Here is a 12,699-nt window from a genome sequence, read left to right as displayed (position 1 = left end):
ATATATTCTGAATAATTACTAATTAAAGATTCTTTAATTTTTCTAAAAGCTTCTCTATTTTTAAATGGTCTTCGCATAATTAATTAATTATAAGTAAAATGTTTTAACTCTAAATCTAATTTTGACTCTAACATATATATTCTAACTCTAACTCTAATATATATCTCTTCCATTTGTTCTCTTCCATTTGTTTTAAATTGCTGTGCTCTGATACCATTTGTAGGGGGTGTGCGGATTTAATAGGTATAATAAATTCAGTAGAACCTATTGAATCTATTATACCTATTAAATCCGCACACCCCCTTACAAATGGTATCAGAGCACAGCAATTTAAAACAAATGAAAACTTTCATCTCTTCATCATTGTACCCCTCTCCGTTATAGTGAATTTCTCCGCCTCTACCCGTAGGTTTTTCTGTCAAGGGTTTCCACGTAAATCTGTGTGTCTTCTTGTTATTTTCTTTTGCTTTGTGGTATTGCTTATTCTGCCCGGCTAGAACATGAATAAATCTGTCAGATACAACGTGTTTACTTTCTAGGATAGTGGTAATGTACGCAACACGCTATCACCGAAATCCCACTTATGAAATACACTAGACATTTTGCTTTCATATATTGTTGTACAGTGAATAAATCTGCTATTGTGATCTGACTTTTGAATTTTCTAGATAGATTTAAGTTATATAAATAATATTATATTGGATAAAATTATAATATTTAAGAAGTCTTAATAAATATTTAAGAAATTTAAGTAAACAAAAATTGACTAACTATTCAACTATATTTTAGCAAGATTTTAATCCTTGGAAATAAGAGTTATCTCTTAGTAATTGTAGGACTTCCTCTCAAGCTAATTGGGGAGAAACATATAAAAAGTTATCCTTAGGGAGAAAAAAACACAATATTCCTAACAATTAATTTCATAGAAGGAATATGGTACCCGAGGGGATTATACAAATGAATGTGGCTTAATGTATATTTCATTTGACTTTGATTGAATATATTAGAGATAATACATCAAAAATCCCCCGAACTTATCCCGATAACTTACTTTAGCCCTTAAACTTTCTGGATAATTATTTACCCCCTAAATCTTTTTGAAGTAATTATATACCACCTTAAAAACACAACACCACTCTCACTACGGAGAGTGTATTACACTTGTACCACATCAGTGCCACGTCAAAATTTATTTTAAAAAAAGTGACCCACTAATTTACCGGCTAATCCAACCTCTTGTTGTCTGGGTTTTTTGTTAAGCTGATATTATACAAATCTGAACAATCTAATAAAAATGGAGTTGGTGGGTTTGAATAAGAAGAAAGGGGATTGGGTGGGGGTGGGGTAGGGGTGAAGGTGTAAGAAAAAAAATAACAGAAAGGGGTGCGGGGTTGGGGTAGGGGTGGAGGTGTAAGAAAAAAATAAAGGAAACGGATGTAGGGGTGCAGGGGGTGCGGGGGTGTGGGGTGAGGGGTGGGTGACATTGGAGAAGAAAGGGTGTGATATGGATATATAGGATAAGAAAGAGTGTAATTTGGATATATAGGAGGAGAAAGGGTGTGATTTTGATATATATATTATATAAAACTGGGACCATTTTTTTAAAAAATTAAATCACACATTTTTTTTTCTTTTAAAATTGCCACATCAGCATTAGGGTTTAAATTAATTCAATTTAAAGATGTTAAGGGGGTAAATAAATGCAAAATAAGTTTAAGTGCTAAAGTAAGTTGGACAGACAAGTTCGGAGGGGAAATGATATCTTTTCTCAATTTTTAAATATGAAAAAAGAATAAATAGCAACATTGAGGATCAAAAAGGGAAGAAAAACAACATTCAATATGATTAACCACAAGATAAACACATCAAGGTCTCACAGCTATGATATTTACAATAGTTTTTGCCAATCAAAGGGCTACATAACTGTGAGTAGTAAGCTACTTACCCTAAGTTATGTTAGCTTTCAAAAAGAGTCACCGTCAAAAAAGTAAAGGCTATGGAGTCAAATGGACAATTGTATGCAGTCGCAGGTGAAGAGTATCAAGAGAAAGAGCTCTAGGGCATCTTGTTTATTTCCTCCACTGATTTACCTGGGTCAAATAAATGATATGAAAGAAAGTGACAAGAGAAGATGAGTGGATAAAAAGAGACAAAAAATATATTTTTTCTTCCATCATCGATGAACATGACTCATCTTTTCTATGGAATCCTCCTAAATCCAGTGGACAATACATCTAAAGAGGAAAAGTCAAAGAGTGAGAGAAATCTATTAACAAAGTTGCTTGAGAATATTGGAAATGTACTTACCTGTGGGAGTTGAATATAAAGAGCTCGCCACTTGCTTTATCTCCGACAAGATTACTTATCCAAAATAAGAGCATAAGGAATCCGACATTGAAGAGATCTTCTAGCAGCGTCATTTGAGGATGATGTTAGGGAAGTCACAATTAGGAAACCCTAGTTCAGGGAATTTTGATGGTTTTCCAAGGCCCATTGGCAGATCGGGTCTCCACCCTTTAGCTTTCTTTTTTATTTTTATTTTTTGCCTTTTAATTCATGGGCTTACTTGAGTCATTTTCTACAAACTTTATTATTTTATTAATAAAATGGGCCAGGTCCAAAGTTGATTAAGAAAATTCATGATATGTTCACAATAATTGGTATCTGAGTCAGACTGGGGTTTCTACAAATAATTAATGGTTAAGATGTCTCCATCATCTTTAATAAAGCATGAAATAGAGAAATTTTATAGGGATCTAGTATCAATCTATGGATAATTAGAATAAGGTCGTCCTGGTACTACAAGGATTATGGAAGGCAATTAAGAAAGCTTTTCTAGAAAAGTTGAAAGTATCTATTACAAGGATTATGGAAGGCAATTAAGAAAGCTTTTCTAGAAAAGTTGAAAGAATCATAGATAAGAAGAGGGCTTTGAGCCTAATATTCATGAGCATTATAGATAATGTTCTTTGGGAAATTACTAAAGAGGAATCTATAACAAAGACATGAAAGAAGTTGGAAGATCTGTAATCTAAGAAATTGCTTGAAAACCACCTCTACTTGGAAAACAGGTTGTATAATATTCATATAAATGAAGGTACACCAGTTAAAACTAACCTGGATGAGTTTAATTCAATTATAGCAGACTTAAATAACTAGGATATCAATATTTATAGTGAGGATCAAGCCTTGATTATGATATGTTCTTTACCACCGTCTTACAATACTTTTATTGATATATTGTTATATACGAAAGACGGAATCTCACTGGATGATGTTAGTAATGTTCTAAAATCTACAAAGCTGAAAAAGAGCTTTTCGAATAGCGGGGTTGAGGGAGAAGGGCTGATAAGGGGAAGAACACAAAAGAAAGACTTTAATAGGAAAAAGTCTAATGCCATATTGAAATCTAGAGAAAGGGAGCAAAACTTCTATGAGTGTAGGGAGAAGGGTCACTACATAAGAGATTGTCCTAAGCTAAGGGAGAAAAGAGAAAAATATAAAGTGGATTACTCAACCAATACTGTTGAAAGTAATTGTAGTGACTATGTAGGGGAAGTTTGTGTCGTAAGTTCTAATCATTGGCACAATTCCTGGATTCTTGATTATAGTGCAACTTTCTATATGTGTCCATATAAGAATTGGTTTACAACTTTCAAGAAGACTAGTGGGACTGTCTACCTAGGTGATGATAATCCATTAGAGGTGGAGGGGACTAGTAACATAATATTGAGAATGTTCGGTGGCTTTGTCAGAAATATTGAGTGTTTGCATGTTTCACGAATGAAGAGGAATTTATTTCGCTTTTGACTTTGGATAAGCAAGGGTATAAGCTTCACTCAGAGAATGGAACACGTAAGGTGTGTAAAGGATCCATAATATTCATGAAAGGAAAGTTTCATTCTAGACTGTAATATCTTCAAGAGAGTGTACTTGAAGGGAAAACAATTATAACTTTTGGGAAGAGTGATCTAAACTGGTCTCAATGGCGGTGCTTGCAACTTGGTCATATGATTGATAGGGAATTATCTCGATTAATAGAGAAGAATTTTTTTAATGGTTACAAAAACTAAGCCTTGAATTTTTGTGAGCATTATGTGTTTGGTAAGAAGAAACGGGTGAAATTCAGCCAGAAGGTTGAGCGCAAGACCAAAGATAAGTTAGATGGCATGGTAGTTCAAAAGTGGTAGAAACGTAAAATTATAGAGTCCAAATAGAATCCCCTCCAAAAGTGGTGTCAACTAATTTTATAACTTTGATTGACGATTACTTAATCATGGTATGTGTGTATATTTTGAAAATAAAAGATGAGGCATTTTCGGCATTTTCTAAATGGAAGATGATGGTTGAGAGGTAGACTGAAAGAAAAGTTAAGGGTCTTTGGATAGATAATGGATTGGAATTTTGTAATTTAGAGTTCAATTATTTCTATAGTAGAGAGGGCATAGTGATACACCACACTTGTGTTGGAATACCACAACAAAATGGTGTTACAGAACATAAGAACAACACACTTTGTGATAGGGCACAAAGTATGATTTCATATTTATGTGCTAGCAAGGAATTTTGGGCTAAAGCAATCAATGCATCTTGCTATTTGGCTAATAAATCTACACCCATAGCTATTTAGTGCAAAACTCCTCTTTGAGGCTTGGGCTGATTCGCCTTCTAATTATTTAAATTTAACGATATTTAGTTGTCCTAATTATGCTCATATGAGGGGTGAAAATTTGAGTCGAGGGCAAGTAAGTGTATATTTCTAGGTTATGCAACTATTGGGAAAGGTTACAGGTTGTGTTGCATAGATCAAAAGACTATAGGGTTAATTACTAGAAGGGATGTGACATTCAATGAATCTGCCTCACTAAAAAGTCAAAGCGATAAACGCAATAGTAGAAATAGATCGTGGTGTCAGTGACCGTATAGATTTCAAAATTGAATCTCCTTTAGCTCAGCTTTGTAGTTCAGAAATGGAAGAGATGTAAACATTAATCAAGAGGATAATGTCAATACACCTATTCAGCAACAATCATAGAGTTTTTCCACATGCAAAGAGAAGATAGTGATCAATCGACCAAAAAGGTTTGTGAATATAGTTGATGAAAATCTTTTTGGATATCCAAAATTGTATGGAATTTTCGTTGTTAGTGTAGAGACCATTGACATGCTTAAGCTAATGTAACGCACCGAAAAATGGGTCCCGGAACGTCACACGGTGCTTGAGGCTACGAGTATCCCTAAGCTAACCCTTTGATCCATTTTCATTCAGTTCAACACAAATCAATGGGGTTTCCATAAATAACCCTCACCTGAACCTACATTTCGAGAAAATGCAGCCCACATCCGAAGATGTAGGTCAGTACCATGGAAAGGAACCGAGTATATGGGGGTGTACGCAGTTGTATAAACATCACCATCATAAATATTTATAAGAAATATGCAGGATGAATGAAAGACTCATATAGCCCGAAGAAAATCATCATAATCATGAGTGGATGAAATAAGTACAATAACATATTTGAGTCATCATATAATTTGTCAATCACTTTCAGTTCATCAAGAATAGTAATTCTCATAATGTAAATATCATTTAAATCTTTCGAAAGAATAACTTTCACAATTCCACTTTCAAATCACTTGACCATTCACCATAGACACAAGGAAACACATACACACTAGGGGATCCTATAACCGACATAAACCATGTGAGCTACATGGAGTCCAACGTACAACCCACATTTGGGAGAGCCGTCCTATCCTTGCTATCGAAGTAGGACTATCGATATCAAATCTACACAAACTAGTGATCACTATATAAATTAGCCTCAGGCTCGAAACCAATTTCATTGGAAAGAGGACTCGTATAGCTTTCCGTTGATATATAGTAGATCACCAAGATAATTATGTACAAGGAGTTATGATCGTTTAAAGATGGATCAAAAATACGCCAGGCCTTAGTACTTGTTCCTGCACGTTTTACTGTTCGCTACTATTCACGGTTCGATTGGAATGTTCAGAACTCGTCGCTCGAGTGTCGGTTTGGATGATCCACATATCGTTGGAAAGCTTATTCCATACTCTACACAATGGTCGGTCATAATCTAAGACATTCTACACAGAAAATTTATAATTCAGTATAGAAGATAGAGCCCAACACGTTTATGAACAAAATTTCAACGAAAAATTTCTCGGGGTATTACATCACCCCTCCTTTGGAAACATTCATCCTCGAATGATGCTAGACATGCCAAGATTAGATAGGGAATAGAGCATACAGCTGAAACAATTCATTAGACTCATCACCACATCGTTTCTCACTCCGAATGTAACATAGAATGCACAAATTCAAGAAACTACAGCTGAACGCATAATAAATGACAGCTGAACTGCTATAAGTTTTATCAAAATTGCATGATTTAGGAAAGAACGGTACCTTCGGCTTGATCGGAGTTCACGAAAAATAGGTATGGGTACTTGGATCGCATCTCTGCCGCAGCTTCCCAAGTTGCATCCTCAATAGATTGGTTTCGCCACAACACCTTAACCAAGGAAACTTATTTGTTTCTTAGTGTTCGGACACTGAAATCAAGAATCTTAACAGGAATCTCATCAAAAGAAAGATTTTCTTGAATGTCAGCACTCACAGAGGAATCCACTACCACAACATCGCTAATATGCTTTCAAAGCATGGAGACATGGAAAATTGGATGAACAGAGGACAACTCGGAAGGCAACTCGACCTCATAAGCTACCTTACCAACACTGCTAAGAATTTTGTAATGACCAACATAACGGGGACTTAGCTTTCCCTTCATTCCGAATCTCTTCACCCCCCTCATGGGTGAAATTTTCAGATACACTAGGTCACCAACTTCAAACTCAAGGTCTCTCCTTCTAACATCCGCATATAACTTCTGACGACTCTGTGCAGTTTTCAACCTCTCCCTAATCAACTTAACTTTTTCCATAGCCTCAAATACCGAATCAGGACTACTTACAACTGCTACACCCACCTCGAACCAACCTATGAGTGCTCTACACTTCCTCCTATATAAGGCTTCAAGCAGAGCCATGCCAATACTAGAGTGGAAATTGTTATTGTAAGCAAACGCTATCAACGGTAAGTGATCATCCCAACTTCCCTTAAAGTCAAGTCCACAAGCTCTTAATATATCCTCTAAGGTCTGGATGGTCCGCTCAGCCTGACCATCAGTCTGCGGATGAAAAGCAAAACTCAAAAGCACTTGGGTACAAAGACCCTTCTGAAAAGCTTTCCAAAATTGCAAAGTGAACTGAGTACCCCTATCCGAAATGATAGACAAGGGAACTCCATGCAGTCTGACTAGATCTTGGATATATAATCTAGCGTAATCTTCAGTAGTATATGAAGTATGAACAGGAAAGAAATGAGCAGACTTAGTCAACCTATCAACCAAAACCCAAATGGAATCATGATGGCGTCGGGAAGAAGGTAAACCAATCACGAAGTCCATATTTATATCTTCCCAGTTCCAGGTGGGAATACTAAACTCTTGCATCGTACCACCAGATCTTTGGTGTTCAACCTTAACCTGTTGGCATGTTGCACAATTAGCTACAAACGCTGCTATATCTTTCTTCATGCCACTCCACCCATAGATTTCCCACAAGTCTCGGTACATTTTGGTGGTACAGGGATGAATAGAATATCGCGCCCTGTGCGCTTCAGCCATAATTCTCTTTCTCAGATCATCAACATTTGGGACACATAGTCTACCTTGAAATCTCAACACACCATCTCCCCCTTGGGAGAAACCTCTACTTTTTGGTCCTTGATTGACTCCTTCAGTCTGACCAAACTAGCATCTAAGTATTGCTTTTCCTTCACTTCCGAAACCAAGAAGGATTCGGAACTACTCTGAACCCCTATACTACCTTCAGCAGAGTCAAACAAGCTAACCCCCAATCTAGCCAAACAATGTACATCACGAGACAATATTGGCCTTGCCCGAATGGTATGACACACTCATATCATAGTCCTTTAACAATTCTAACCATCATCTCTGCCTAAGATTCAATTTTCTCTAGGTAAACACATACTGCAGACTCTTATGATCAATGAAAACATCAACATGGACACCATACAAATAGTGTCTCCAGATTTTCAAAGTAACCACAACAGCAGCCAATTCAAAGCCATGGGTGGGGTAATTTTTCTCATGGGGTTTCAACTGTCTAGAAGAATAAGCTATCACCTTACCCTTTTGCATCAATACGCAACCCAACCCAACTCTCGAAGCATCAAAGTACACCACAAAACCATCAACACCATCAGCCAAAGTCAAAATAGGGGATGAAGTGAGTCGAGTCTTCAACTCCTGGAAACTCTTCTCACAAGATTCGGACCACAAGAACTTTACTTTTTTTTGGGTCAATCGAGTCATAGGAGATGCTATAGAGGAGAAACCCTAAAAAAACGGCGGTAATTGCAAGCTAAAACTAGGAAACTTTGGATATCAATCAGAGAAATAGGTCTAGGCCAATTTCTTACAGCTTCGGTCTTTTGGGGATCAACTCTAATCCCCTCGGAAGAAATGATATGACCCAGAAAAGCAAATGACCGTAGCCAAAACTCACACTTACTAAACTTGGCAAACAACTTGTGATCTCTAAGGGTTTGCAAGATAGTTCAGAGATGATCAGAATGCTCATCCTCACTATGGGAGTACACCAGTACATCATCGATGAACATTATGACAAACATATCCAGATATGGTCTGAACACTCAATTCATGAGGTCTATGAAAGCTGCTGGGGCATTATTTAACCCAAAAGACATAACAAAATCTCAAAATGGCCATAACGAGTTCGGAAAGAGGTTTTTGGGATGTCATACTCCCTAACTTTGAGTTGATGATAGCCGAAACAAAGGTCTATCTTTGAGAAATAACTTGTACCTTGCAATTGGTCAAATAAATCGTCTATTCTCGGAAAGGGGTACTTATTTTTGATGGTGACTTTATTCAATTGACGGTCATAAATGCACATATACAAAGAGTCATCTTTCTTTCTCACAAACAACACAAGAGCACCCCAAGGAGAAACACTGGGCCTTGTGAAACCCGTATCTAGTAGATCTTTGAGTTTCTCTTTCAACTTCTTAAGTTCTGCAGAGGCCATACGGTAAAGAGGAATAGAAATGGGCTGAGTTTCAGGAAGAAGATCAATCCCAAACACTATCTGTCTATCAGGAGATATCCCTGGGAGATCATTCAGAAAGACATCAGAAAACTCATTGATGATGTTAACAGATTGGAGAGTTAGAGTCTCAGACTTAGTCTCTTTGACTCTAACCAAATGGTAAATACACCCCTTGGAATTAAGCTTTCTAGCTTTGAGGTAAGAGATAAAATGACTCTTGGGTGACACAGAACTCCTAGACCACTCAAACATGGATGCACCCAAAAACTAAAACATGACCACTCGGGTTCGACAATCAATAGAGGCATAAGAATAATACAGCCAGTCTATACCCAGAATCATATCAAAATCTACCATGTCTAACTCAATCAGATCAGCCAATAAGACTCTATGAAGAACGGTAATAGGACACTTTTTATATAATAACTGGGCGACAATCAAATCACCCACTAGGGTAGAAACTAGGATAGGCTCAGGAATAACCTTAGGACTCATTTCAAAATTCACAACAATCAAAGGTATAACATATGAGAAACTGGATCCAGGATCCAACAAAGCATACACATCAAACTAAAATATATGAAGCATACCAGTAGCAACATCGAGATTTTCCTCCTATTCTTGGTGGGACGGTAAAGCATAGAATCTACTCTGGGGCTGCCCTTCAGCATTGCTAGAATAGGTGCCTTGAGTTGGGGCTGGGCAAGTCGCAGGAACTGGAGCACTAATAGTCTGAGTCTGGGTCTGAAGGCAATAGTCACGACGCCCTTGTCCATCCTGTGGACAATCTCTAACTCTGTGACCCATGTCACCACGCCGGAAATAACCTCTCTTCTAGCCCCAACACTCGTTCGAATGAGTGCTACCAAACTTAGGAAACAGGGGACGATTTGGCGTACTGCCAGCACTGTACCGGGACCTGGATGCATATAACCTGCTACCTTGCTCCTGCCTACCTCTAGGCACGAGAGCACTAGCAGATGATGGTGCTAGAATAGATGAACGATCCTGATACTGAGGGCGACTTCCTCCATGTAATCTAGTCTGACCCTATCTGCTCGGACCTAGCTCTCTTATTCCCTCTCATTCTATCTCTCTCCTTAATCTTGTCTGCCTCAATCTATTGGGCATGTTTTATCAGCCTGGAAAGATTGATCTCACTATTCAGCATAGCAAACCTACACTCCTTAACCACAAAACTAGATACTCCAGTCACAAACTTACTTATACTAGCCCAATAATCAGCCACTAAGTCAGGAGCATACTTGGCCAACTGATTGAACTTTAGACAGTACTCCCTAACAGTTATGGAGCCCTGTCACAGGTTTATAAACTCTTCCACCTTTGCCTCCCTCATATCCAGAGGGAAAAACTTATCCACGAATGCATCCTGAAACTCTTGCCAAGTTGTAGAGATAACTCCCTCACCTCTACCTTACCTCCAAGCAACAACCCAGTTATAAGCAAGGTCTTTCAACATATGCACAGCCAACTCCACACTATGTTCCTCAGATACATGCATTACCTAGTAATCTTCTGCACCTTCTCTAAAAACAACTGTGTATCCTCATTAGACTTAGACCTATAGAATACCATCGGATTCATTCGCATGAAGTCACGAATCCTGGCAGCAGCTGAATCACCTCACTGATGCTGTGGAGCCGGGGCTGGGTTGGCCTGAACATTTGCTGTAACAGCTTGGGCCAGTGCCTGAAAGGCTGCCCGAAATTTCGCATAAGACACATTATCATTCAATCAGCGGGTTGAGGTTGCTGACCATTATTATTTCTTCTCGCTCGACATGGAGGCATATTTCTGAATGAGGAGAGCACGAATCAATAGCAGAGAGAGACACTTTAAGCACGATAGACTTCAGAAAGAAAGAATCACACTTTTTTCGAAAACATCTTGTAGCCTCTTGCTCATTGATGTGGAACGCTACACACCGATGATCAAGACTCTGCTTAACGTGGCTTGTCATACTCCCTAGGACACCTTAAAACCTTAGGCTCTAATACCAAGTTTGTAACGCCCCGAAAAATGGGTCCCGGAGCGTCACACGATGCTTGAGGCTACGAGTAGCCCCAAGATAACCCTTTGATCAAATTTCATTCAGTTCAACACAAATCAACAGGGTTTCCATAAATAACCCTCAAATATCAATAGAGTAATCATCATCTAAGAATAAAAGAATTTCAGAAAGATAACAAAATACTACTTATTAGTCAACTCCCATTATCTATACTAGTCTGACAAGACTCAAAGAAAATCAATAAAACTAGCAAGCCATTGAGACATGGCCCAACTGACTCATACTCAGTTATCAAATGTAAATGATTTCGTGAAACCAACATCAGACATCACGTCCTCAGAACATGAGGAGTCACCACAACAGAGAATGTAGGACAGCATGCCCGAAGAATCACTATCGAACCTAGAACTGAGCACCTGGACCTTCATTCTGAGAAAATGCAGCCCACATCCGAAGATGTAGGTCAGTACCATGGAAAGGAACCGAGTATATGGGGGTGTATGTAGTTGTATAAACATCATAATCATAAATATTTATAAGAAATATGCAGCATGTATGAAAGACTCACATAGCCAAAATAAAATCATCATAATCATAAGAGGATGAAATAAGTACAATAACATATGTGACTCATCATATAATTTGTCAATCACTTTCAGTTCATCAAGAATATCAATTCTCATAATATAAATATCATTTAAATCTTTTGAAAGAGTATCTTTCACAATTCCACTTTCAAATCACTTAACCATTCACCATAGACATAAGGAAACACACACACAATGGGAGATCCTATAACTGACATAAACCATGTGAGCTACATAGAGTCCAACGTACAACCACAATTGGGGAAGGTCATCCTATCCTTGCCATCGGTAGGACTATCGATATCAAATCCAACACAAACTAGTGATTAGTATATAAATCAGCCTCAGGCTCACTCCCACGGGGGCACGTAGTTCTAGGGAAGTAAGGTTGCTTTATACCTCCCACTCGGTGCTAAAGATTTCCTCCAGACTTAGCTCAGATCATTTCAAAGACAATCAACAACAAAATAATTTCAGTAATATATAAATTTACACTGGGAGCCATCATGCTTCCCGTCTATCAAAATCAACCACGTTGTGGATTTCTTCCACACTCGAGTTCAAAACAACTCCATGAAGACCAAAAGGTCAAATCATTCAAAATATCTCAAATATTCAACATCATCGTGCTTATAACACACACTTTCTCAAAAAAACACAATTTCCAATGGGGATTCACGACCCAAATATCAAAATCATGATAAATATCATTCAAGATTCATGCTTTATATCTCCACATATGTAAATTAATCTTTCAAAGTCATAAACATCAAGAATTCATAATAATCATCATAAGATATAGGTTCATGCTTCAAATTCATAAAAATCAAATAAAAATCATTCCTTTGTAAAGAAAATTACTTTTTGGGCACAAGAACGAAAGAGAGTTCTTGTTGAAAA

At 37.6% G+C, this 12,699-nt stretch overlaps 2 long non-coding RNA genes across 4 annotated transcripts in view; one reads left to right on the top strand and one right to left on the bottom strand.

Annotated features, from left to right (window-relative positions):
- The window catches only part of LOC107853766, a 28,771-nt gene that overhangs the window by 9,336 nt on the left and 6,736 nt on the right, over window positions 1-12,699 (top strand). The window lies entirely within an intron of this gene.
- Window positions 1,821-3,367, bottom strand: LOC107853765. The gene is made up of 2 exons (XR_001669862.2): window positions 2,308-3,367; window positions 1,821-2,090 (listed from the first exon to the last, which is right to left on the bottom strand). It is a non-coding gene; the product is annotated as an uncharacterized LOC107853765 (long non-coding RNA).

The sequence above is a fragment of the Capsicum annuum genome, chromosome 9 (assembly GCF_002878395.1).
Source record: "Capsicum annuum cultivar UCD-10X-F1 chromosome 9, UCD10Xv1.1, whole genome shotgun sequence".
Taxonomy (NCBI): domain Eukaryota; kingdom Viridiplantae; phylum Streptophyta; class Magnoliopsida; order Solanales; family Solanaceae; genus Capsicum; species Capsicum annuum.
Note: the sequence above shows the minus strand (reverse complement) of the source record. Positions and strands in the feature narration are given on the sequence as shown.